The sequence below is a fragment of the Lygodium microphyllum genome, chromosome 9 (assembly GCF_053477565.2).
Source record: "Lygodium microphyllum isolate KBCC chromosome 9, Lygodium_microphyllum_v1.1.10, whole genome shotgun sequence".
Classification (NCBI taxonomy): Eukaryota; Viridiplantae; Streptophyta; class Polypodiopsida; order Schizaeales; family Lygodiaceae; genus Lygodium; species Lygodium microphyllum.
The window spans coordinates 40,587,826-40,615,251 of NC_141143.1; the positions used below are offsets into that span (position 1 = coordinate 40,587,826).

General features: G+C 37.9%; 1 pseudogene; it reads left to right on the forward strand.

Annotated features, from left to right (window-relative positions):
- LOC148030970 (2-Cys peroxiredoxin BAS1, chloroplastic pseudogene) overlaps positions 1 to 21,098 on the forward strand; it is a 34,670-nt pseudogene extending 13,572 nt beyond the window's left edge.
- Positions 21,099 to 27,426: the final 6,328 nt, after the last annotated feature.

A 27,426-nucleotide genomic window follows, 5' to 3' on the forward strand; every position in this document is an offset into this window, starting at 1 on the left:
TTACTAGTGATCGACAGACATGTTTAGACCATTATGTCTATGACAAAGTACTAAAGGTAATCCTAGTCAACAGGATTATAATCCAAGGATGTCGCAAGTATCGAGATTATCTTATCCATGGTTTTCCAAATCTTCCATTTTCACAGTATAGGTTTCTAGACATAGACAACAATTTTCCTACTTTCTTCTACATGAATGTAACTTATATCCATCCTTGAAAAAGAAAAGATTTTCCATAATCTTAAAGTATCCATAACCTATCAATGCTGATGTAACTCTACTTGTAAACACCTGCCATTTGAAAATATCCCTTACTTGTAAAAATCATAGCTTATGGCTACTTATAATAAAAGATAACATCAAGGCTAGATTTTGTAAAAATATTGTGCTCTTTAACCCATCATTATTTTACAAAACTAGTAAGACATATTAATGTGGAAATGAGGCTGAAAAGTTTAAGTGCTAAACTAATTTGTGAAACTTATGATGACCTAGGGTAATACAACTATCACTAGTCCAACTAAAATTTAGGAGAAGAAGTATCTCCTTAAGTCAGTAAAGCCACTGAAATTTTATGGCAAGTATAAAGATGTTGAAGCTGAGGTAGAGATTTGGATTGAGAACATGGAGTACTACTTTATTGCAACACAAAATACCCCCGTTAATCATGCTATGATCGCCAAGTTGAAATTAAATGGTGAGGCATGCTTGTGGTGGAAACAATGGTGTAAAGACCAAGGACTTACATGGGAAAAGCTGAAAGAAGCCGTGTGTGGTTGATATTTGCCACCAACTTATCACACACTAAAAATGAACAAGTTTTTTAACTTAAAACAATTGTGAATGAGCCTAGAGGCATATTACTCAAAGTTTATCTTACTTCTTAAATATGTGCCTTCCATGACTATTGCTTAGGAAGTGTCTAAGTTTTGTCACTGATTGAATGCTCCTCTAAACACATGACTTGAATCTATGTACCCAATTGATCTGCAGGATGCTTTGATTTGCATAGCGCCTCTTGTTTAGGAGATTCGGTCAAAGCCAAGGAATAATAGGCTCTGGAATCAAAACAAAGGAACTTCATAGGGCTATGTTAAGTGAGCCCAAGGTGAGCATCCACCTAGTTAAGGAAAGAGGGCCAAAACAAATGCAGTTGGAAACTTCATACCTACAAGAAGTAATTTAGGAGTATCTAGGTGTTTCCACTATAATGAGCCAAGCCACTTTAAAAGACAGTGTCCAAACCTTGGCCAAATTCCTCGCCAAGAATAGTACAAAGGTCAGAACCAAGCTTCAATTACAAATGGAAATGCATCTGTTGTAATTCTTAAAGAGCTTGAAGAAGAGGGAAACCCAACTATGAAAGCTGATATGGAGAGGGCACAAGTTCATGCCACCTTTCATAAGAAAGGTCCAAAATCGCTAGTTTTTGTTGGTGATTCAAACACCACTGATATCAAGATAAGTCCTTAAAATTTTGATTGACTGTGGAAGCACACACTCATTCATATCACCAAAATGTGCCAAGAAATTAGGTATAGACACAATACCTACATCTAGGTTGCTTATGGAACTTGCCAATGGAAAAGAAATCCTATCTACTCAGCAAATTCGCAAAGTGACATTTGGCCTAGGAAGCGATCTATCTGAAATGGGATTTACGATCATGAATTTAGGGGCCTACGAATGTCTATTGCGTATGGAATGGCTAATCCCCGATGACACACATATTTAGTGCAAAAAAGACTACGTGACTTTTCAAAATCTAAAGGGGAAAAAAGTGATGACTCAAGGTGAGGTAGGAAAACCCAAGGTTCAACTAGCCAAATCATCTTGCATAATAAAAGGGTTAAGAAAAGGATTACATGTGTATCTCATAAAAGTAAATGAGGTTGAGCAAAATAATTAAGAAGAGGGAGAGCCATATTGGTTAAAGAAATATTATGACATCTTCCCAGAAGAGATAACTGAATTACCACCTCAAAAAGAAGTCGATCACAAGATCGGACTTGATCCAGGAGTTGATCCAATCGCTAAGAGTCTATATAAAATATATGTCCCTAAAGAAATTGAGCTAAAATAGCAACTTAAGCAACTACTGGATCAAGGACACATTAGCCAGTAATTCGCCATGGGGATCCCTAGTTTTTTTTTAAAGGACATAACTCTCCGCCTTTGCATTGATTACTAAGGTTTAAACCAGGAAACAATCAAGAATAAGTATTCGATCCCAAGAATAGACGAGCTACTTGATAGACTGCAAGGGGCAAAAATCTTTTCCAAGATTAATCTCTGATCTAGTTATTACTAAATAAGGATCAAGGAAGAAGATATTCCCAAAACTCCCTTCAACACCAGATATGGTCACTTACAAATTTCTTGTAATGTCTTTTTCTCTAACTAATGCCCCTACTACATTTAACATATTAATGCAGGATGTTTTTCGACATTATCTTGATGAGTTTTTCCTAGTCTTCTTTGATGACATCCTAACATACTGAGAGAGAGAGGAAGACCATGAGCTGCAATTGCGCATTGTGCTGGATACAATGAGGATGCACAAGCTCTATGCAAAGAAAAAGAAGTGTGCTTTTTTCAAAAGACAGATGGAATATCTCATATTCATAGTATCTGCTGAAGGAATCTCTATAGACCCAGCCAAAGTTAGAGATGTTCAAGAGTGGAAACCTCCAACGATAGTTAAGGAAGTGAGAAGTTTTTTAGGACTAACTGGATAGTATAGAATTTTCATAAAAAATTATGGCCTATATAGCTTCACCTCTCACTAATTTGCTGAAAAAGTAAATTGCTATCATGTGGACGCCCATTGAGCAAGCCAGTTTTAAGCAGCTCGAGAAAAGTTTGGTAACAACATCCATTTTAAAGCTACTTGACCTAAGTCAAGATTTTGAGGCCATATAATGGATACAAGTTCTCTTGCATTGGGTTGTGTGCTTATGCAATAAGGTCATCCAATAGCCTATTTCTCAGGAAACTAAAAATCCATGAGAGAAATTATGCCAACCCATGATCTCAAGCTATTAACTGTGATCCATGCTCTCAAATTGTGGCAACATTATCTGCTTGGAGAAAGTTTACTTTGGTCACTGACCACAAAAGTCTCAAATGGATCTTTACTCAACCAAACCTCAACATGATGTAGCGTCAGTGGATTGAAGTCTTGCAAGAATTTGATTTTGAAATCAAGTTCAGCCTTGGAAAAGAGAATGTGATTGTTGATGCATTAAGTCGTAAATCTTTTCTGAATGCACTTATCATGGAAGATCCATCTAAAGGAGATACTTTAGCTACCATGATATTGAAACCTAGCAATCCAATTATTGAGCTAGCCAAAGAAGGGGCAAACAAGGATCCTAAACATCAGCTAACACTTAGAGAAATCCTAGTTAAGGACACTAATCCAAAGCTTAGAGTAAAATACCAAAATCACACTATGGATGATGGACTTGTCTATTTCAAGACAGGTCTTTGCATTCCCCTCAGTCAAGTGATGAAAAAGAAGATATTATGGGAAGCCCATGACCCCCCATTCGCACGACACCCTAGCTACACAAAAACTCTTAGTGCAATCACGAAAATTTGCTACTAGGAAAGACTGAAGCATAATGTACTCAGATATGTTACTAAATGCCTAAGTTGCCAATGAATGAAAGCTGAGCATGTCAAAATGCTAGGCAAGCTCTAGCCACTTGACATTCCATAGATGAAACGGGAGTTCATCAGTATGGATTTTGTAGTTGGCTTACCTTGTGTTCAAGGAGGGTATAAATCAATCATGGTGCTTGTGGATATGCTGACAAAGGTCACTTATCTTATCCTAGTCAAGACCAACTACAAAGCTTCAAATATTACATGACTATTTGTGAAATAAATCTTTAGGCTTTATGGATTGCCTAAATGGATTGTTAGGGACTGCAACTCTCTATTTACATCACATTTCTAGAGAAGCCTATTTGAAGCATTTGGAAGCACATCTTACCATCCCCAAACTAATGGTAAAACAAAGTGAGTTAATCAGGTCATTGAAGATATACTAACAGAGCTTACTGTTCCATAGAACCAACAAGGTGGCTACATTATTTTCCCTTAGTAGAATTTTTCTATAATGCATCATATCACCAAAGTATTCAAATGACTCCATTTCAATCATTTGTATATGCAATATTATTGATGCCATTGAATTTCTATGATCCAACCCGAAAGTTTGAGGCTTCTAATAAAATGCTAGAAGATATGGATGATCAGGTCAAAACTATCAGACAAAACATCTAAGCTACTAAAGACTACCAGAAAGCTTATGCTGTTCAAGGATGGCAAGAGTATATCTTCCAAGAGGGAGACATGGTTTTCATCTGTGTATGCTCAAAGAAGAATTCTCTCATATTAGGAAACTTCAAAAAGTTGAATCCAAGGGATCATACAAAGTTCTCAGATGCCTAGGAGCCGATGCCTACAAATTGCAACTTCTTAATCATGTGAAAGTCCACAATGCATTTCATGTTAGTCTTTTGAAATCTCATGTCACCTGTCTAGAAGAGACAACTCTAGAAAAACATTTTTCCTAGTTTTTTTTTAGATGAGGACATCTCAATTTCTCTAAGGAGGAGAGGATGTAATATTCCCACCATAGCACTTCATATCATGAAACAAATTCGGGCTTGAGATATTTTAAAAATTACTCATTGAGCTATCACATAAGTGACCGCACGTAATTTTATTAATATCAAGTCTCACATTAAATCAATTTTGGATTCCGATACGAGAAGACACGTCAATGTTCCCAGCCAACAAAAATCAAAGACACCTCGTAAATAATATTACGACAGCTTGATTTTAATTTTTTCCGCATTATATTTGATTTAGCAATCTTGATTCCATTTAATGTGTCAAAGATCGCATTGATTTTGTAACCATAAGACAAATCACAAAAGCCTTAATTGGTAGACAAAGAACACGCAAGAACGAGCATGATATTGAGTAAGTTAAGTATCAAAGAATATGACATGACTTTATAAACTAGATAAGTCATGCGGTAACCTGGCAAAAAATCACCAGATGAAGTCATTTTGAAGAAAAAAAACGTTTTTTTAAAAATAGGCTAAAATTCATGACTTTTTTATGCCTGGAGAAAGAGAAAGCATAAAATAATCATCCCCATGCCGCCATCCAACAGATAGACAATCAAAATGTATTTTTAATTAGACTCAATTAGCTCTTGACAAGTAGCCAAAAGAATGAGTCAACTGCATGCTCCCCCTCATGCTTCTAAATGCATCCCCTCTCCTTCATAAAAAAGCATGAAAGAAGACCTCCTAATGATGGAAAATTTTCTCTACTTCTCTTATCCATCAAAGCTTTGAAGCTTGAAAGAGAAAAATATCCCATCCCCCTTCATGTCAACTCAGAGAGAAAGAGAGATTCATAGGCCATGATATTGTGGCAATTGAAGAGTAAGAGAGAGTGGGAGAGAGATAGGCCTTCTCAAATGTCAGGGGCAAAGACCATTTTGATTCCCGCTTGCTAGACTTCTACCTCATCTTCATTTTCTCTACCTTCTGTTACACCTTTGCTCCATACAACCATACCACTAATCGAAATACTGGCAAATGTTTTCTGGACTACCATTAACTCTCTTGAACTACCACATCAATTTTGTGTGATATTCGATGGCCTCGTGAGGTCATGAAAATTCAAAAAGTCCATTTGAAGCAATGGAAGCAAGGAACACGGCCGATGGAGAAATGATGCAATAGGAATTAGTGAAAGCCCTGTTTACAACAAACCTGAGAGACGTAACATCTCATTGGTTTGGAAAAAAATTAATGTTTTATAAGCTTATCGCCTTATTTGGCTTTAAACGATTATAAACACATTCTAATGAAAATGCAAAAATAACTTTCACTTAGGAAAATAACCTAAGTAATATATTAATTAACTATTTAGTGAGAAGACTCTTTCACTTGGAAAAGGAGTATATGTCTGACATTAAGAAAATGTCTTAATTATGGTTTATTTCATGATATTTATTGTTATTTTATTAATTACACATGTGATCAAAATAACAAAAAAATAGTAAACATTGTTAGGAAACGAAATATTTTATAGTTTTTTCTTGAAAGTGACTATCTCTATTTCATTTTTCTAATAATAAAAAAACACATATGAATTTTATAGTAATTTATAGAAAATTTTTAAGATAATATCATGAAATAATCAATACATTAAATCAATAGAAATTTTCATAGGAAAATATATAGTAGAAGCACATAAATTAGGTGCATGAAAATATAATTTGATGTCTGAAAGATGAAAGATAATTTATATTTATGATTTTTGCATTACTTGGAATAAAGTTTTTAGAAAAACAATCAGCATTGCACTTTTTAGGACATAGCTAAATGAAAATTAATCTTTCTAGATAATGTTGAAAGTTTGGTAAATGATTGAATATCATCAATTAGACCATAGAATATGAGTAGAATAAAATAAAAATTATTTTCTTGTTAAAAAAACATGCAATGTTAATATTAATGATTATATATAGCGAGAGCGTCAATATCATGAGTTGACCCACGTATGAGTCAAGGAGAGAACCTAACCTAAAATATCAAGAGTGTTGAAGCAAAAATAACTATGAAATACTCAGCAATCCTGAAACTATCAGTATTAGGAAATTAAATAAATATCAGAAGTCTATAGGACTTGTTGGACATTGATAAGAATTTGTTGATATGTATTCTAAAGTCTAAACAAACTTGGAAAAGCATTTGAAATCCTGCTAAGCATAGGTTAGGGCAGGGCAATGCATAAAATACCTACCATAGGTATAAATGCCCATACTATTTGTTAAGGGAAAAATACTAAATTTCTTATAAGAATAAAATAGACTTCAAATTCACGAAATAACTTTTGGATCCCAAAAAAGAGTTGCAAGTAGGAAGTGAAACCCTAAGAATAAGGTGAAACCTTCAAAGAGAAACCCTAGATTTAGCATAAGTGAAACCCTAAACCGTTTCTCTGTCTTTGTATTGTGCCCCAAAAATTACACAAAAGGAACATGTGATAACGGGTTGATTAACGAAGTTGCTTTCATATGTCATAACTTAATGTGATATGTAATCAGAAAACTAAAGAAAACCATTTGTGGGAAGCGGGTGGGCAAGATCCCTGACAGATCTGTCCTATGGATGGGTGGTCCCAGTAAGCTGGGAGCTTCTCTCAAGAGATTGAATAAAACATTAATTAGAAAATTTTAGTAGAGCCCTTACCTTAATCTATAATTATCTTAGGGGAAAGGTGCGGCAGCTATGGAAGAACTCCATTAAGGTTCCATGAATCCTAAATAGCCGCTAGGAAAAAGCATTGCACTCCATGAACCAAGGGTAACTATGATCACTCCAATCGGACGAGAAGCCCTTATGGGACACCTCCGATGGGCTAGCTAAGGCATCAAAACCTTAGTTTGTCAAATTAGAACCTCCAGCTTCTTGCAGGCTGATCCTCGTGGGAATGACTAGTACCTTGTGCTACGGGGTGGACTCAGGGAAACCGAGATGATAGACCCCATGCATTCTCATGAGTGTCAAGTGAAACTATCTAGAATAGTTCTCTAATGAACCACTAAAATGTGCTGCCAAGGAATTGTTAGGTAGACACGTGACAATTTCAATCATTTAGCTTGGTTTATTGTGTACATAGAGTTTGCTTTATCTATCTACACACTATCATATTGTTGGCTACAACCAGTCATCTTGTGATCAAGTCGCTGACCCTTGAGATTTTTAACTATGGTGAATGAATTCTAAAACAAGCCAAAGAGAAGGCATTGTTATTTATAGACAGCTAATAATGATTCTCCTTATCCAGCAGCTTGTTTTATGCTATTCGAGACTGCAAACCAACTAAGCAGGGTGGGTACCCTATAATCAAGCCACATGCCATTTTAGTTGGCCATTATCAGTGCTAATCATTGAGTGGGCCTCCTATTTCAACTGGTAAGCATCATAGCAATTGGTTATCATAGCCTATGCATGCCTATTCACCCAAACTAGATTTTCGTAGCCATCTCCTCATCATCAAGTCACCTAGGCCTATCTATGGTAAAGTAGGCTATGGGAGCTACTTGATAGCTCTTATATTAGCACACCAATAGCAGTGTCTCCTCATCATCAAAATTTACTTGTCCTTGATCCTATATTAAATCTTGTTGCTATCCATAGTCAACTAGGTGCACCTTTGTTATGTGTAGTACTTGGTTAGCATTCCACCTAGTGACTTATTGTTGATTCTACTGGTAGCACATTTGCATGTTGTAGCTGGCCATGTTTCACCATGGGAGTCATTTGATAATGCAACGTGTAGGACACCACACTTAATCACCTATTTGACTCCATGGACTCAAGTTGTCCAATCAACATCAGCATCTAATCCACAATTGACTGTTGGATAAAAATATACCTTATCTCTATGTTTTTCTTCATTAATTTTTTAAAACAGAGAGGGGGTGTGAATGTCCTTTAAGAAACCATCCTTTAACGAATGGCCTTGTGAGAACACATTATGAATTTTATATTACTTCCAATATTGTAAAGAGGTAGAAATTGCTAAGTGTATATATAAATGCTAGTAAGACTCCTCTATGGCAATATCCAAGGACAATGTAGAAATTCAAAAATTTACTATTGTTGGTGAAGGCTTCCATACCTGGCAAGTCCCAATACAGTATAAAATGATGTCAAGAGGTCTTTGGACTATCATCACACTGGTACAAGTATCATTAATTTATCCAATGCCAAAGATCATCAAGATGACGAACAAGTCCAATCAATCATTGTGTTGCACTTGGATCAAACATTGATTCACCATTTTGATGAACTCTCAATTGCCAAAGCTAAGTGGAAAGAACTCACTAGATTGTATGGTGCAAAAAGAAAGAACTCAAACATCTCCTTAAAGAAGTTATTCAATCTTGACTATGAAAAAGGGACTTCTCTTGGTCCGTTCATATCACACATGAAGGGGTTAATGGTACAACTTGCTTCAATTAATGAAGAATATTCCATAGCAATCTTACTTAAAGTTGTAAAAAATGTTTACCCCACCCTTATAACAACATTGAATAATGTTCTGAATCTCACCTTTCCAAGTGTTATACAATCCCTTCTCAATAAACAAAAGAAGATTCCCAATGAAGTAAAGTTAGCATGGGATATATCAACTACTCAAATTGAAAATGCCCTTGTAGTAAATAAAATTGGATAGTACTCTTATTTCCATGAAAAAGGGCATGTTGTGAATGATTATTGGGAAAAAGAAAAAGTGTAACAAATGTAAGAAAATTGGTCATATTGCTTATAAATGTCCAAATGTAACATTAGGCCAAGTGAACTTTGTAGTCTCCTCAACCTCAAAGAACCTCAGATCTTCTAACTGAAGTCTAGGTCAACACACATCCATTCCCATAAGTTGTCCATGGATGGCATTGAGGGGGGGTGTTGAAAGTGGTCATAGAGACCACTGCTATCTAGGCTTGTGGATAAGAGAGAATATGTAAATGAAGGCCTATTCTTAAGGGCATGTGTGAAGGAAATATAAGCCTTTCTCCTTTCCTATATAAAGGACCCAAGATTCTGGTGCGCAGATCGGTCGCTGTATGCTCACGTAGTGAATCCCGGAAGGTCCCCAAGAACAATGAACTCTACCTTTTTGCACAAATTACAATGTAAAAAGCATGAATGACATGAGCCAGAGACCAATTGGGTTCAATCTCCCCCCATGCCTTGTGTGAGCACTTCACAAAGCATGTATTTTATGTATATTTCCATCTTCATGCTCAATAATAGCCCAATTTACAAAAATATGACAAGCTTTTAGCTTTTGAGTTTGCTTTTACAAAAATAGGAAATAAAGCTAATGGACGATGCCCATAGAGTCTGGCACGCCCAACACAATGTCCCAAATAGAAATAACATATCCGTGCGCATAGGCGCATACAAAATAATAATCAATAATCAATGCCTCAATAGACATGACAAAATATAGGCGTGGCGCCTATCAAAATATAATCCATAGGTCGAATACTCGCTAGACTCCAATGCTTTCCTTTGCCACTGCTGCTAACTCTACCCATCAACTGAAGCATTCACAATCGTTAGTAAAATAATACAATTAAACCGACAAAAGTGAATACATAGCAGTCTTCAGCTACATAAATAAATCAACTGGCTAGAAATAAATCCTAACCTTAATTTATTACGAGTGCGCACTCTAAACTCATAAATGTTCATTAATTTAATATGTATTTTGCGGAATCACCGGCTATGGAATCACCCATGTACACATTAAATTAATGAAACGCCCGAAAAGGACAGGCGTCCCCATCAACTTCTCGCACAAAGAATCCACTTTGTGTATGAGCCCCGGTCATCAAAGTTTACGGAATCCACCGTAAAACCTCACGGAATCCACCGTGGAATGCCTCCCGGCATCATTGTACAACTGCTAATAGTTCTTTGTCATATGTGGAATATTTTAGCTCAGAGGGTTTCAACTTACAACTAGAATATGCTATTGGATGATTGTCTTGCATTAGTACGGCTCCTATTCCTGATCCGCTAGCATCGGTCACAACTAAAAAGAATGGTCTATTAAAGTCAGGCAACTGTAAAACACGGGCATTGGTTAATGCATGTTTCAGTAAGTCAAAGGATTTCTGTTGATTTTCGGTCCATTGATAAACAATTCCTTTCTTGAGAAGTTTTGTTAATGGTAAAGCAAGTAATGAAAAATTACGTACAAACTTCCTATAGAAACTAGCAAGATCAAGGAATGAGCGTAACTCATGCACGTTTTTAGGAATAATCCAATGCAATATTGTATCAATTTTCTTAGGATCAACTTTAATTCCTTCAGATGATACAATATGACCTAAATACTCAATTTATGTCTTAAAGAATTCACTCTTTTCAGGATTTGCAAACAGTTTATTTTCTTTCAATAACTGAAAAACCAATGACAAATGCTCATAATGCTCTTTCTCATTTTGACTAAACACCAAAATATCATCAAAGAAAACAATTACACAATACTGATATTTCAGAAAGATACGATTCATCATTCTACTAAAGGTAGCAGGTGCATTAGTCAATCCGAATGGCATGACTAAGAATTCGTAATGACCAAACTGTGTTCTGAATGCAGTCTTAAATATGTCAGATTTATCTAGCCTCACCTGATGATAACCAGACTTAAGGTCAATTTTACTAAATATAGAATATCCTTGCAGTTTGTCCATAAGGTCATCAACTCTAGGTATAGGATACCTATTCTTTACAGTGATCTTATTTAAAGCTCGGTAGTCAATACACATACGATAGGTATTATTATTTTTCTTGACTAAGAGTACAGGTGCACTGAATGGAGAACTGCTAGGTCGAATTAAACCTCTATTTAGTAATTCTTCAACTTGACTCTGGATTTCTTTTTGCTCTATTTGGTTGTGCCTATATGGTGCTTTGCAAGGTGGTTGTGTGCCAGGTATCAAATCAATCTTATGGTCTTCTGGACATGAAGGAGGTAAACCTGGTGGTAGGTCTTCTGCAAAATAATCCTTAAAATATGCAAGAAATTCCTTATGCCTAGGGTGCATATGATTTTCCTTTGCTTGCAATTCATTCACCCAAATAAGATATGATTTACTACTCTTGCGTAATGCACGTTTTGCTTGAGTATGTGAAAGCAGTGGAAAAACATTAGATGCATGCATACCATATAATGTAATAGATTTTCCTTGAAAATTAATATTCATAGTGTGTGTGGAATAATCTATATCTGGATTATGCTGGTGTCGCCAAGGCATTCCTAAAATAATGTCACTTGACTGTAATGGAATAACTAAGAAATTTCTTCTTTCAGTGTATGAACCAATTTGAATCTCTAAATCTTGCACTTCCTGTGTACCATTATACCTAGTACCTAAAAATGCAGCTTTTATGCGATAATGCGTAGGTACAGTCTGTAATTTCAATTCTTTTACTAATTTTGCTGAAATAAAATCATGAGTACTACCATCATCATGCAAAATAGTCTTTTCCTTTCCATGCACCAAACATTTCATAGTCAATAATGAATGTGGAGTAGACATACCTGGTAAAGTGTCGGAAGTAGTAGTAGTGTCGTCCTCATCTTTAGTGAAATCAGGCATATCCTCATGTTCGTCTTCGTCCATGGCTCCAAGATAGTTGATATGAGCTGGTGGCTTCTTTGAATGACAATTTGCTGCGAGATGTCCAGGCTGGTGACATTTATAGCATACTATTGGCTTGGCTTTGGTTACATTATTTGCAATGGCGGGAAGTCTAGGTACATTTGGATTTGCTTGTAGAATAGGCTTAGGATTTGGATTGACATTGGATGGTAATGCAGGTGGTTTAGCCCAATTCTTGCGAAAAGATGATGAAGAGAAACGACCTGGATTAAATCTTCTAAAATTGGAACTGAATTGTTTAGATCCATAATTACCATTGGCTTGGAATTGCTGTGGTCGTCTGTCTCTACCGCGTAGCTTATCTTCAGTGTAGTGAGCTAGTGAGATGGCGTCTTCAAGGGTAGCAAGCTTGAACATGTTCACTTCAGCGTAGTAATGTCCGAGAAGTCCAAACATATACTTCTGCTTATGTGTAGTCTCTGGTACGTCTTCAAGCATGCATAGCTATAGGAGTGCATTCCAAAAACGCTCTGTATACTGTGGTATAGGCTCACGATCCCATTGTTGAAGTAGATCCCATTGCTTGATAGCCTTCTCATGAAATTGCGGTGGAAGGAAATTTTGCATGAACTTCTTCTTGAAATCTTCCCAAGTAGCAGGACATTCTATGCTCTTGCGTACTACAGTCCACCAAAGTGATGGTCTGTCTACCAAATGATTAGTAACACACTTGATTTTATCTTTTTCTGGATAGGTTTCCTCATGGAAATAGTTATCAAACTGACTAATGAATGATAAAACAGTATTTACTTCTCGTATGCCATTGAAAGTGCGAAATTTGAAACTTCGTTTACTTATCTTTGATTCCTTGCGAATGGTTTGAGCTTCAAGGGTGGCGTCGATGGTACATCGAATCAAATCTTCAGCTTGAGGTTCTTCTTTGTCAGTAGAGGCTCTTTGTAATTTTGTCAATTGCACTTGCAATGCTTGCCTAGCCCTTCGTTCTTCTTCCAATTGCATCATGATTAGGTCCAGCTTTTGCTCCATGGTAGGCTCAGCTAGGTCGTCTTTAGCCATAGGATCATCCATATGTGGTTCCGTCATCCTGTAAAACTCAAAAGACCTTTCTCACCCAAAATCAGGTTAGGGGGATGAGTGTACCTCAAATTCGGGGTTACAAGGCTATGTGTTTTTTTTTGTATTTCTTTCTCAATTTTCAAAAAATCTGTGATTTTTCCTTCTTCGTATGCTGAAGATGCTTCAGTGAACCTGCGTATGGGTAGAATACCTTCCAATGAACAACTTTGCAGTTCGGAGTTTCTGCGCAGAAACAACCCTTCTAGGAGTTTTGAGCACTAGTCAGTTCTGACTCTAGTTGACTAGTCTGACTTGCAGAGTTACAGTATTAGGTGACTTGCAGAGTTGCAGACTTAGCCAACTTAGTGAACTTGCAGGACTTGATCACAATTAACTTACAGAACTTGATTTCTAGAGTGCAGGACCCGGAGTTTGTTGACTTGCTTGTCTTGTCTAACTTGATTAAGCTTAATAAGGGAGGCTTAATGGAGCAGCAACGATGCAAATCGGGGGGGGGGGGGGGGGGAATTTTCTTCACGTCGCGAGATTTTCGGAATGCTGTCGCTTGCCACGATTTTTGAAATTGAAGCTTTCTTAAGCTTCTGATAAGCTTATTGATTATTATTATTAAGCTTTGAAGCTTGTTGACAAGAAGTTACTCTGTTTATCCACGATTTTGGTGAAGGAGATGAATGTGTGGTCCTCCGCTTGTACAGCCTGGTCCTTCGCGATCTGATAGCAGAAACAGGGGTTCTTGATCGCTAAAAGTCTGCCTGTATCGACGATTCGCAACGAGATTGATCGTAGAGCCCGATCGTTCCAGGAGCTCCGCCTTCGCACGAGATGGGTAGTGATTGGAAGCTCTTGATCTCAGCTCCGCTCTGATACCACTGGTGCGCTAATCGGCCCTGTATGCTCACGTAGTGAATCCCGGAAGGTCCCCAAGAACAATGAACTCTACCTTTTTGCACAAATTACAATGTAAAAAGCATGAACGACAAGAGCCAGAGACCAATTGGGTTCAATCTCCCCCCATGCCTTCTGTGAGCGCTTCACAAAGCATGTATTTATGTATATGTCCATCTTCATGCTCAATAACAGCCCAATTTACAAAAATATGACAAGCTTTTAGCTTTTGAGTTTGCTTTTACAAAAATAGGAAATAAAGCTAATGGACGGTGCCCATAGAGTCTGGCACGCCCAACACAATGTCCCAAATAGAAATAACATATCCGTGTGCATAGGCGCATACAAAATAATAATCAATAATCAATGCCTCAATAGAGATGACAAAATATAGGCGTGGCGCCTATCAAAATATAATCCATAGGTCGAATACTCGCTAGACTCCAATGCTTTCCTCCGCCACTGCTGCTATCTCTACACATCAACTGAAGCATTCACAATCATTAGTAAAATAATACAATTAAATCGACAAAAGTGAATACCTAGCAGTCTTCAGCTACATAAATAAATCAACTGGTTAAAAATAAATCCTAACCTTAATTTATTACGAGTGCGCACTCTAAACTCATAAATGTTTATTAATTTAATATGTATTTTGCGAAATTACCCGCTATGGAATCACCCATGTACACACTAAATTAATGAAACGCCCAAAAAGGACAGGCGTCCCCATCAACTTCTCGCACAAAGAATCCACTATGTGTATGAGCCCCGGTCATCAAAGTTTACGGAATCCACCGTAAAACCTCACGGAATCCACCGTGGAATGCCTCTTGGCATCAGATTCGCTCTCACATATAGAGATTTGTGGAGATGGCTTAGCTATATTTGAAAATTTTAATAAGCAAGGAGCATCTTCTTTGCATATAGCCTCTCTTTGAGTCTTTCGAGTGTGTATATTCTTCACTCATTCTTCATTGATCTCTAGCATTATTAGTGTCTTTTTGAGCTTGTCATGTTGGTTTGTTTCCTTGTATTCTTAAGCACACTCACAAGATTGTTACATATAAGCCCAAGTGACTTGAATATATTTGATCAATAGCATGGAATCACAAAGCATTCAATCTATGAATCACATGATCTAGACATCATTGTAGCCCCTTAGAAAGAACTACATACTTTGCTTCATTGATTGATCTTACCCCTTGTATGGAAACTCCACTTTCCATTACCTTGTCTCCATACGATTAAAAACCACTATATCTCTTGTTGATTTTTCTTTGTTCCTCTTATATGCTCCATAAAATAAAGTGCAAAGGCTTCATCTAGTATCTTGGGTGGCCTCATTTGTGGTTGTAGCATGAGGTTATTATTGGTTTTTACCTTCTTCTCATAGTATCTTTAAGTTAGCACATTGGCAAGGCATGCTCGAGTTGAATGTTCCACCATTGCTATAAAGTCAAATTCTTGAGACTATATCACCCACGTAAAAATACTAGCTAAAATATCCATGTGCTGCAAGACATAGGGAAATGTTTCCAATACAATGATTAAAAAAATGTGCCTTGGTAAAAGATAGGAGCGAAACTTCTTCACACCAAACATAAGTGCTACAACCATTTGCTAAGTTGGGATGTAGTTCTTCTGTATTGGTTTCATCACTCTACTAGCAAAGTAGATAGGTCTCATGAGTGAGATCCTTGGATTCTTTTTAGTAGTATTACTCCCAAAGACTTTTATCCCACACTAGGATTCACATAAAAATCTTGGTCCAAACATGGTGGTAGGATAATGGGAAGAGATGTTATGATCTTTTTTATTTTTTTAAACTATTATTCACTCTCTTCATTCTAATTAGTAAGTACTTTGGCATTAGTGAGTCATGCAACGGCAATATCAATTGTGCCAATAAATGAATAAATCAACTTAGGTACTTGACGTTTTGGATGAAAGAAGTTATCTCTTTAATTGAGATAGGAGACCATAGTGTCGAGAGACCATGACCCTTCTCAGAGTCAGCTTTTGATACCACATGGCCTAGAAAGACCACCTTTCTTTTCCCAATGTGACATTTATCTATGTTAAGTTTCCCATCCATTTATGCTAATCTACTTATCCATTCATCCACTCTACCCAAGTTGAGATCACAAGAACTGTAGATACAAAAGTCATCAATAAATACCTTGATTGACTTACTAAAGAAAGGTTGGAAACAAAGTTCATGAAATATTGAAAGGTAGCAAGAGTATTGGTTAGGCCAAAGGGAATGACCCTATATGCAAAACATCCCCAATTATTAATTAACGTAGTCTTTCTTTTATCTTCTTCAACAATTTGAATTTGAAAATAGAAGTATCCATCACCAACGACGTATCTTTCATGTTTAGTAACGTCATTGAGAATCTTATCTTGAAATGGAAGAGGAAAATGATTTCTCTTTTTCATTGCATTAAGTGGTAGGTAGTCCATGCAAACCCTCCACTTTACATTTTTCTTAGGTGTTACTACAACTGGTGAAACCCATTCAAAATCCTCCATTGGATAAATAAAACACACCTTTAAGGGTCATTTTACTTTCATGGGCACGTCTAATATTTTTATATATAATATTCAATTACTTTGTGAATGTAAAGCATAATTAATACACACTTTTCTTACCATTTTCTCAAAGTCTGAAATTGCCTAGTTAATGGACTTTGATTGAAAATCACTGAAGCATTGTACGTGTTCTATGGACAAGCAATGTTTTTTTCTAATTGCTAGCTTGCATTGAGTGCAAGGACATAGAACATGCTGATTAAGATACACCTCGCAATCTTGGACATCAAGACCATCATCGTTTTGCATTTAGTCTATGTTACAGAAAACAATATATTTTTGTTTTCCTCATTGACTATTTTCGTCCATTTTAATCTCTAGTTATCTTTATGGATCTCTATTCTTATATTTTCCACCATTCCTTTTCTCTCTCCCCTCTTTATTTCTCTCCCCACCCCCTTTCTCTCTCTCCTTCCCTTTCTTCATTTGCCTCCTTTTATCTCATTGTTTCTCTCACTCATTGTTTATCTCTCTCTACCATCTCTTTGTTTCTCTCAATTCCTTAATTTCTCTCTACTCTCTTTATTTCTCTCCCAACCCTCTTTCTCTCACCCTTTCCCTTTCTTTGTTTCCCTCCCCTCTCTCTCCCCCATTGTTTCTCTCTCTCTACCATCTCTCTACTTCTCTCCATTTCTTTTCTCTCTCCTTCTCTTTATCTTTATTTATTTTTATCTATCCTCCTTGCTATTTCTCTCCTCTCTCCTCGTTCTCTCCCTTTCCCTTTATTTGTTTGCATCCCTCCATTACTCTTTGTCCATTCCTTTTCTCTCCTTGTCTCTCTATATTGATCTATCCCTTCTCTATTTTTCTCCCCACCCCTCTCTCTCTCTCGCTTTTCCTTTTTTTATTTGCCTCCCTGCATCCATATTTGTTTCTCTCTCCCCCCTCTCTCTCTCCCTTATTGTTTTTTTCTCTCCCCCATCCTCCCTCTCCACTCTCACTTCTTCTCTCTTTTCCTTTCCCTCCCTTCTTCTCTCCATTTCTTTCCTTTTTTTTGTCTTCACTCCAACTCAACGATTCTCATTACAATCAACACTACAAGGATATGGAGGTATAGCGATTCTCGTTACAATCAACACTACAAGGATTCTCGTTACAATCAATACTACAAGGATATGCAAAATAGTGGTGTCGCTATTTGCATCGCAAATGCGACACAAATAGCGATGGTTCCCAGACAAAAAAAACATAGGCCAAAACCCAAGCGCGTTACTTTGCGCGTATACACGAAAGAGAGAGCGAAAGGAAGAGCGAACTTCATCTTGCATTTGAGAGGGAGAGGGAGAGAAAGAGGGAGAAGAAAATCTTCTCATCACCACCACCGCCATTCACGAAGAAGAGGAGGAAGTGTATGGAGGGCGAAGAGGAGCCGCCGTCACGAAGAGGAGCCGTCAAATCCATCCTTTTATGTGTATTGAGAGAGGGAGAGGAAATGAGAGAGAAAGAGAGGGAGAGAGAGAGGGAGGGAGAGGAAATGAGAGGGGGGAGAAAGAGGGAGAGGGAGGGAGTGGAAAGAGAGGGAGAGGAAAGAGAGGGAAACATTAAACACAATAGGGCAAGAGAGAAAGAGAGGGAGAGGGAGAGGGAGGGAGAGGAAATGAGAGAGGGAGAGGAAAGAGAGGAAAACATTAAACATAATAAGGAAAGAGAAAGAGAGGGAGAGGGAGAGGGAGAGGGAGTGAGAGGAAATAAGAGAGGAAGAGAAAGAAAAGGAAAGAAGGAATGAGAGAGAGAAAGAAAAAATATTAAACATAATAGGGAAAGGGAAAGGGAGAGGGAGAGGGAGGAAGAGAAAGAGAGAAAAGGAAATGAGAGAGGGAGAGAAAGAGAGAAAAAACATTAAACATAATAGAGAAAGAGAGAAAGAGAGGGTGAGAGTGAGGGAGGGAGAGGAAATGAGAGAGGGAGAGGAAGAGAGAAAAAGAAAGAAGGAACAAGAGAGAGGGAGAGGAAGAGAGAAAAGGAAAGAATGAACGAGAAAAAACATTAAACATAATAGGGAAAGAGAGAAAGACAAGGAGAGGGAGAGGGAGGGAGAGGAAGAGAGAAAAGGAAATAAGAGAGGGAGAGGAGAGAGAAAAAACATTAAACATAATAGGGAAAGAGAGAAAGAGAGGGAGAGGGAGAGGGAGGGAGAAAGAGAGAGGAGGGAGAGGTTGTTGTTATTGTTGTTGTTGTTTTGTTTCTTCTTTTCTTTTTTTATTGTTTGTTATTTTTTGTGGTAGTCGTAGTGGTGGTAGTAGTAGTTGGAGATTATTTTTTTATTTTCTTGTTTATTGTTTTTGTGGTTGTCATAGTAGTGGTAGTGATAGTGATAGTGATAGTGGTAATGGTAGTGGTAGTTGTAGCGGTAGTGGTAGTGGTAATTGTTGTTTAATTTCTTATTTTCTTGTTTGTTGTTGTTGTGGTAGTCATGGTAGTAGTAGTGGTAGTAGTGATAGTAGTAGTTGTTGTTTAATTTCTTCTCTTCTAGTTTGTTGTTGTTGTGGTAGTCATAGTCATAGTCATAGTCATAGTCATGGTCATGGTCATAGTCATGGTCGTAGTTGTGATTATAGTAGTAGTACTAATAGTAGTAATAGTAGTTTTCTTGTTTGTTGTTGTAGTAGTAGTTTTTTCTTTTCTTTTCTTTTTTATTGTTGTTTAATTTTCTTGTTTGTTGTTATTGTTGTTTTTTCTTCTTTTCTTGTTTGTTATTGTAGTAGTAGTAGTTGTTGTTGTTGTTATTGTTGTTATTGTTTTTTCTTATTTTCTTGTTTATTATAGTGATAGTGGTTTGTTATTGTGGTAGTCATAGTCGTGGTTGTAGTAGTAGTGGTTTTCTTGTTTGTTGTTGTTGTTGTAATAGTAGTTTTGTTTCTTTTCTTGTTTATTGTTGTTTAGTTTTCTTGTTTGTTGTTGTTGTAGTAGTGGTAGTAGTAGTTTTTCTTTTCTTTTCTTGTTTGTTGTTGTAGTAGTAGTAGTTGTTGTTGTTGTAGTAATTTTTGTTGTTGTTAATCTTTCTTCTATTCTTGTTTATTGTAGTGGTAGTGGTAGTGGTAGTAGTAGAGAGAGAGAGAGTTATTGTGGTGGTCGTAGTCGTCATAGTCATGATTGCAGTAGTACTAGTACTAGTAGTAGTAATAGTAGTTTTCTTGTTTGTTGTTGTAGTTGTTGTAGTTTTTTTTCTTTTCTTGTTTAGTTTTGTTGTTTTTTGTAGTAGTAGTAGTGGTGGTGGTGGTGGTGGTGGTGGTGGTGGTGGTGGTGGTGGTGGTGGTGGTGGTGGTGGTGGTGGTGGTGGTAGTAGTAGTAGTAGTAGTAGTAGTAGTAGTAGTAGTTGTTGTTGTTGTTGTTGTTTTTTTTTTCTTCTTCTTTTCTTGTTTATTGTTATTGTAGTAGTAGTAGTAGTTGTTGTTGTTGTTGTTTTTTTTTTTCTTCTTCTTTTCTTGTTTATTGTTATTGTAGTAGTAGTTGTTGTTGTTGTTGTTGTTGTTGTTGTTTTTTCTTTTTTTTTGCCAGCTGCTCTAATAGATCCTCCTGAATCAACTCCTGTACGCTTGTCCTTGGCATTACAATTCGATCAACGTGAAACTCTTTGACTACAGGGGCAAGAAGTATGTTGTGCTCTTCTTCTACCCACTTGAGTAATAGTAGTTTTTTCTTCTTTTCTTGTTTATTGTTATTGTAGTAGTAGTTGTTTTTTTTTTTTTTTTTTTTGGCCAGCTGCTCTAATAGATCCACCTGAATCAACTCCTGTACGCTTGTCCTTGGCATTACAATTCGATTAACGTGAAACTCTTTGACTACAGGGGCAAGAAGTATGTTGTGCTCTTCTTCTACCCACTTGACTTCACATTCTCATGCCTCACAGAAATCACTGAGAAGCTATGACCGTTATGTAGAGTCTGAGAAGCTGAACACTGAAGTACTTGGTGTGTCTATTGATAGTGTGTTTTCCTACCTTGCATGGATCCGAACTGACAAGAAGTCTGGCGGTTTGGGTGACCTGAAATATCCACTTGTTGCTGACTTAACAAAAACCATTTTGAAATCCTACAATGTCCTCATTCCTGGCTAGGATGTTGCCCTTCGAGGTTTTTTGTTTATCATTGACAAGCAAGGCATTATTTAACATGCTACCATCAACAATCTTGCAATTGGGCATAGTGTGGACGAGACCCTTAGGACCCTCCAGGCTATTCAATACGTGCAAGACAATCCAAATGAGGTCTGTCTTGCAAGCTGGAAACCTGGTGAGAAGACAGTGAAGCCTGACACTAAGCTGAGCAAGGAGTATTTTGCTGCTATCTGAGGAGACCATTGATAGCATATACATGCTAATACTGGTGCTCCTTTGGGGAATTAAAATTTAATCCAGATTTTTGCATTCAAGGTGTACACCTACTAGTGTGCTAGGGGATTGTCCGTTACACTAAGGGTGACAGATTGACGTTGAGAAGCTCCTCCTTTGCTTTTGGGTATAGACCTGGACGAGACTGTTGAGGAGGCTTGACTAGAAATGCGGCTGTGTTTATGAAACACTCCAAAAGCTTTCTTTACAGTGGTGATTTTTGAAGAGGAAACCTGTTCCTTAGCTGCACAAGGTGTCAATGGAGAAAGAATGTTGCTGCTTGTGTTCCTTTTATCTTTGACCTGTTCCATCCGCAGTGTGCCCACATTGACTATTATGCCCAAAGAACAACCCCTGGTGGCCTGCTCATTTTTGAAGCTGTAGCAGTCACTCAACAAGGCATTGGGTTTCCTCATTCCCCTGGAATTTGGAATGATGAGCAAGTGGAAGCATGGAAGAAGGTTGTAAAAGCTGTGAATGACCCTCTCTTTGGCTCCAGAATTGAACGCTGCAAATTGCTAAGATGGAGTGTATGTGTAGCGTATTTGACAGGATATTGCCATTTTTACTAGGGCGAACTATTGGTAGCATAGTAATTGTATTTGGATCATATGTTGCACCAAGTTGCTTGATGTGTCTCATCATGCATCGAATCTGCATGTGCAAGCAAATGGCAATGATGATTGTAAGAAGAATAGAATTTGCAAACGCACATCCATTGCCTTGAGTAGCTCCACCTTGGATGTTCAACTCCATGATCAAGATTATCAGGTGGGCATCTTGTTGACTATTTTAAGCTCCATCCTTCTCCTCAATTCCAAAGGTTTCCCCATCAGCATTCTAGAATTAGATCACACAATGAAGGGAAGCACCCCAGGACAAACTTGGCTTAATGCTGGAGTAGATACAGGATATGGAGAATCATGGGTAGAAGCATGTATGTTGGAGTAGCGGCTGTAATAGCCAGCCTGCTTTTGTGCAGAATGGAATCTCATATATAGGTAGCAATATGCTGCCAGATGGATTGGGAATGCATGCAGGGTATCTAGACCGTTATGGCTATTACAATGCTCGAGAAGCACCTTGTTACAGCAATATGGATATGTCAGGTGTGAATGACAACCGTGCATCACCTATTGTTGGTAATTTTGGATTGTATGGAATGCATGTAGAGGGCACAGGCCCCCCATATGGGCTTCAATCCATGCATGAACAGTAGCCATCATCTGGTTTTGGGCAGCACTATGCCTATATGTATGATGTTCATGCTTACTCTCATGGGCAACAATGTGCATATGGAAAGGTCATCAAAAGTAGAGAAAATTATGTTCAGCAAGCTTGATGCTGGAATGGTTGATATGATGGTTGCATTGGCACATGCGCTCATGATATTTGGTGATACAATGATGGCTGCAGAAGTAGTAGATGTTGTTCTGGTTGAGCGTGTACTTATACAACAATTAACACTTAATACCTCTCAGTTGGTACAACAATGTATCGTGCACGCTCTTGTAAACCTCTATGGCAATATTGTTTTGCGAGAAGGCCTAGATCACGTAAAACACAAGAACATGCTGATTGATCTAATTACTAGGACTGATGCAGAAGTTCAAGGGGACTCTATCCAATCATTGATCGAATTGTGCAGGGGTGAGTGTGGACAGCCACCCGGAATGCAGGAGTGGCAAGCAAGTGATTATGACCGACATCATGCCGATACCTATGCTCATGGACTTGCCAATCATCATACTTATGGTCAGCCTAGGATGCAAGGATACTGTTGTAGTCATGTTGGATAGTCATCATGCAATCTTGGGCAGCATGTTTATGGGCAACAATATGACCAAAGTTTTGGTAGTAGTCAACAACAAATAGATGTATTTGGACAGTAGCATGAACATTTTTGTGACATGCATCCTCATAGAGATTATGGACAGCATGACCAATGCTGTGGGATCAATGATCAAAGGCAGCATGCTTATGTACGTGAGCAGCAAACATCAGTGGAAGCAAATGCATATGCTCAACCAATCTGCCCCTCTGATGCGCAGCATGGCTATTATCACCATAGGCAGGATGGGCAGTATGAATATCATTGTGAGCAACAGCCACATTGGTATGACCATCCATATGGACAGCATGAGCATTATGGTCATGAGCATGGACAGCCATCTGTTGTACATGAACAGCAAGATGACTATGAGCAGCATGTCAGAACCATTACTGAGCTGACCAATGGTGATGAGCAGGTGTGTAAATTTCTATCTAAGGCGAAACACATTAGACACCTTACTAGTGATACGATACGGGAATTGCATGCTGCGGGCTTATGCTATCGATGTGCTAAGCCAATATCTTATAATCATCAAGCCACATGCAGGGAAAAGATTGCCAAAATACTCTTGGTATTAGAATATTATGATGCAAAGGATGGAGAAGAACTTGTTGAAGACCATTTTGGTATGGGTCCACAACAAGAACCTCAGTTCAAGAAAGCAGATCATGGGCAGCATGTGAATTTGGATGATCATGAACCCATGCGGAAGCCCCGTCGGTCCGCAGACCTGCAGTTTAAATGCTTGGACATCACTAAGCATGTAGGGTCCATGAATATGCAGCACTTAGGGGTTGATGCAGTCCATGCAATGGTGACTTCATCCTCATATGCTTCAGTCATACAGAGCATGGTGATGCCTGAGAGGCTTATGGAAGAGCTAGAGAATACTACCATGCTGATCATGCTTCCAGCTGTACTTGACTTTGACCTTATGAAAGCTGATCCAATGCATGGCAGCGATACCACTTTCCCTTTGGACCCGGGTGGCTACAGGCTAACCTTGACCCTCTACATAGACTAGTACTACTCTTGAATATTAGGCAATCTTTTACTGGGTCTATGCCAAGAAACCCCCCCCCCCCAACTACCTTTTGCCACTTGTAGTGCTGTACAGAATAGTACTCTGCAGCCCACTACTTGGCTATACCAATAAGTCTGATCTTTGTTTTTGAGGACAAAAACTTCATTTTGAGTGGGGATGGATTGTAATGGAGGGGAAATACTTAGGTCAAGTTGTCCTAAGTATAAAAGGTGTAAGGGACACTGCATGGGCACCATTTGATGAATACACATTTGTCCTTTCACCTTCTTCCCTGTCCTTCCATGGCTGCCAGCCATTTCTCTCTCCTCTTCCTGCCTTCCTCTCTCTACTTCTACTCTTTATCTCTCCTTGTCACCCTCTTTCTCTCTCTTCTTCTTACCTTTCTCTCTCCTCTCCCTCTTCTTCTGCAGTCCTCCTCTCTCTCTTTCCCCTTAGTTAGGACAGTTAGGTCTCTTTCATTACACACACACACACACACACACACACACACACACACACACACACACACACACAGCTACCCTACCAAAGGGTAACTAAAAGCATGACCTAGTCATGAGAGCACGACTAGGTCATGCTCTAGCACTAGCACACCTCAAAAAGGTAGGCACAAGTGGCTATTTAAGAGAGTTATTAAAATATAATGGGGGAGAGAAAGAATTGGATGGCATCGTCAAATGCATACTTTTTATTGATAATTCAGGTGGCATTGAGTAATGGTGTTACTTACATTCCATTAAGTCATACAAATTGCATAAAATCAGAAAAGCCTAATTGAACACAACACACTTGCACTCACTTGCATAGATTGAATATTGATTTCTTGTAAGGGAACATAAAACACCTAAAGAGATAAATCCAAGAAGGAAGCTCTCAAGAGTAATTTCGTCTAACCCAAATGCAACCAAACAGACCTAAAGTAATAGGGGGGGATCAAGGGAATTGGGAAATAAAGGGATCAAACATCCATTACCAAAAAACATTATTACCATAGGTTAGACAAAGAAAAAAAATTGAATAATGGCCCTCACTATTAGAGAGACCCTAGAGTTTAAGCTTGAAGGAGACGCGATGCTTAACAAGCATCACTAGCCGATGATGGTGATTAAGCAACAACCAATTCAGCATCTAATGTGCAACATGATGGTCACTTAATAGATTGCTAGAGTGAGAAGTGATCATTTTGAGAATAACTAGGGGTCCCATCCTATGCTTCCAAGTTTTATATATATATATATATATATATATATATATAACATGAATCAAATGGTTGAGTAATAGTCTAGCTCACATTCACATTACACAACTTTGGGTTCAATCCAATCGAATATGAATCAAGTCAAATATCTCTGGTTATAGTAGTCATGCTATAAATCAAATTTAAGAATTTCAAGTGAACAATTGGACAACTTGGACTCAATTGAATTGAATAGTAAAGTGCATTTATGACATCAATTGAATCAAATGGTCATAGAATTAAATGCACAAAACCAATTGAAGCGTCTTGAACTTCCAATGCATGAGTCAAATGATGTGGATCAAATATGGGAATTGAGTGACATGGTGGTTAAAAAATCAAGATATAGGCATTGAATTTGAAGCTAAAGCAGTATATAATTGAAGACACCTTCATTGTGTTTGATGCCAATGATATCTCTCTCTTCAAATTTGTGTGTTAATAATTGAATGATATGAATCAAATATGGGATTCATTAATGACCTAATTAGGGATGGAACATTTGATTGATCAAAATAATCCATTCAAATCAACAAAATTAGCTTGCATTCAAATGAATCCAACACTCTAGAATTAGGTGACTAGAACCAAATCCAAGATGATTAGAATTGAATCCAATACTTGCATAATCAAATGAGTAGAATTGAATCTAACACTTATAGAATGTCATCTTTCTAAGTATGATATCCCCACCTCTTAGGTATTCCATGGAGACCCTTCAAGGTAATTACACTAACCCTACCATAGATTCCCAGTACCCCCTAGTTGAGTCCTAGGTGTGCTCACTATGAGAATTGTCTATTTGGCCCTAGTTTACAAAACTGCAACCTCATGCATTAGGAAGCCACTAGGTGCACTCTAACTAATCCTAAGTAGGTGCATTTTCATTAGGCAATTCATTGGCACAACACCCTTAGGCCTCATATACTAGGATTTTATTCCAATATTAGGCAAGTAGACAACACAAATCAAGGGAGACAACATTCAACAAGGGCCATGAACACCATATGGAATTGATTGCATTGTCACAAGAACATATCTAATAGAATCAAGAGATGAAGGAACTGAAAAAGAAGTCAAGATCAAAACCAACCATTTTACTTCACTCAAGAGGGTTGCAAACAACTAGAATTGGCAATTTATACTAAGGCGTACTAGCAAGATCCCAATGTTGACCAAACTACACATACAAGGGCAAATACACACAAAATACTTGCACTTATTGCAATTCAAGGAGAAAAGGATTATATGGTAAACTTGTGCAACAAAAACTTTGGTAAAGGAAAGGTACATCACTAAACCCTAGAGATCAAGCACAATGCATGAAGTTAAGACCTTAGAGTCCCACCCCGCAACACATCTCGGCAATTATGCACACAACATTTGCAAGTAAAGTGAGGTGGCAACTACGCAGTTGAGAAGATTGGGAATTGAATGTAAAAATTCACGTGAATATATAGATGGTAGACCAAGGACCATATGAGGAGCTAATGTTGGGTCAATCAATTATGATTATAATTGCCCAAAGAAATAAGGCACTAGCCTGGACCCAACCGAATGTTGCTTTGAGCACAACTCAGGAGAATTTCATCCACTTTGATTGCTAAGAATGGTCAAAGATAATATCAGAGCTAGATATATTACTTGTGCATCCTAGGAAGTAGGGCTAGATCACATGCTTGGAAACATTCTAGAAGAGTTCCAAATCAGTGCTTCCACACTTGGGAGAAGACTAATAACAAATATGAGGGATCGAGAAAATGAGCAATGAGCACATAATGCATCCTCACCTAAATAGTGGACGAGTGTAGATCTCTGGTAGCATCAATAGCTTAAGGGAAACAAGAGTACATTGGATCTACTTGAGGACCTTTGAGCATGATGAGCTTGTCATAATCACATTAATAAGTGTGAAAGGGATACTACCAAAAGTTGGAATCCTTGTGCAATTGAAACTATAAAGAAAAATGTTATGACCCCGTCGCTAGTTGATACTCCTCTCTCCTTGAGATGCTAGGGAGGGTGGCTTCAATGGTTACTAGAGACATAGATGCTATGATCCCCTCTGACCGATCCCTCATCAATTGAGTGGATGCCCAACCCATATTGGCTACACTAGTAGGCACTATCTCCCATGTGACACCTAGATTTGCTCACTTGTCTTCGGTGGCAAGTG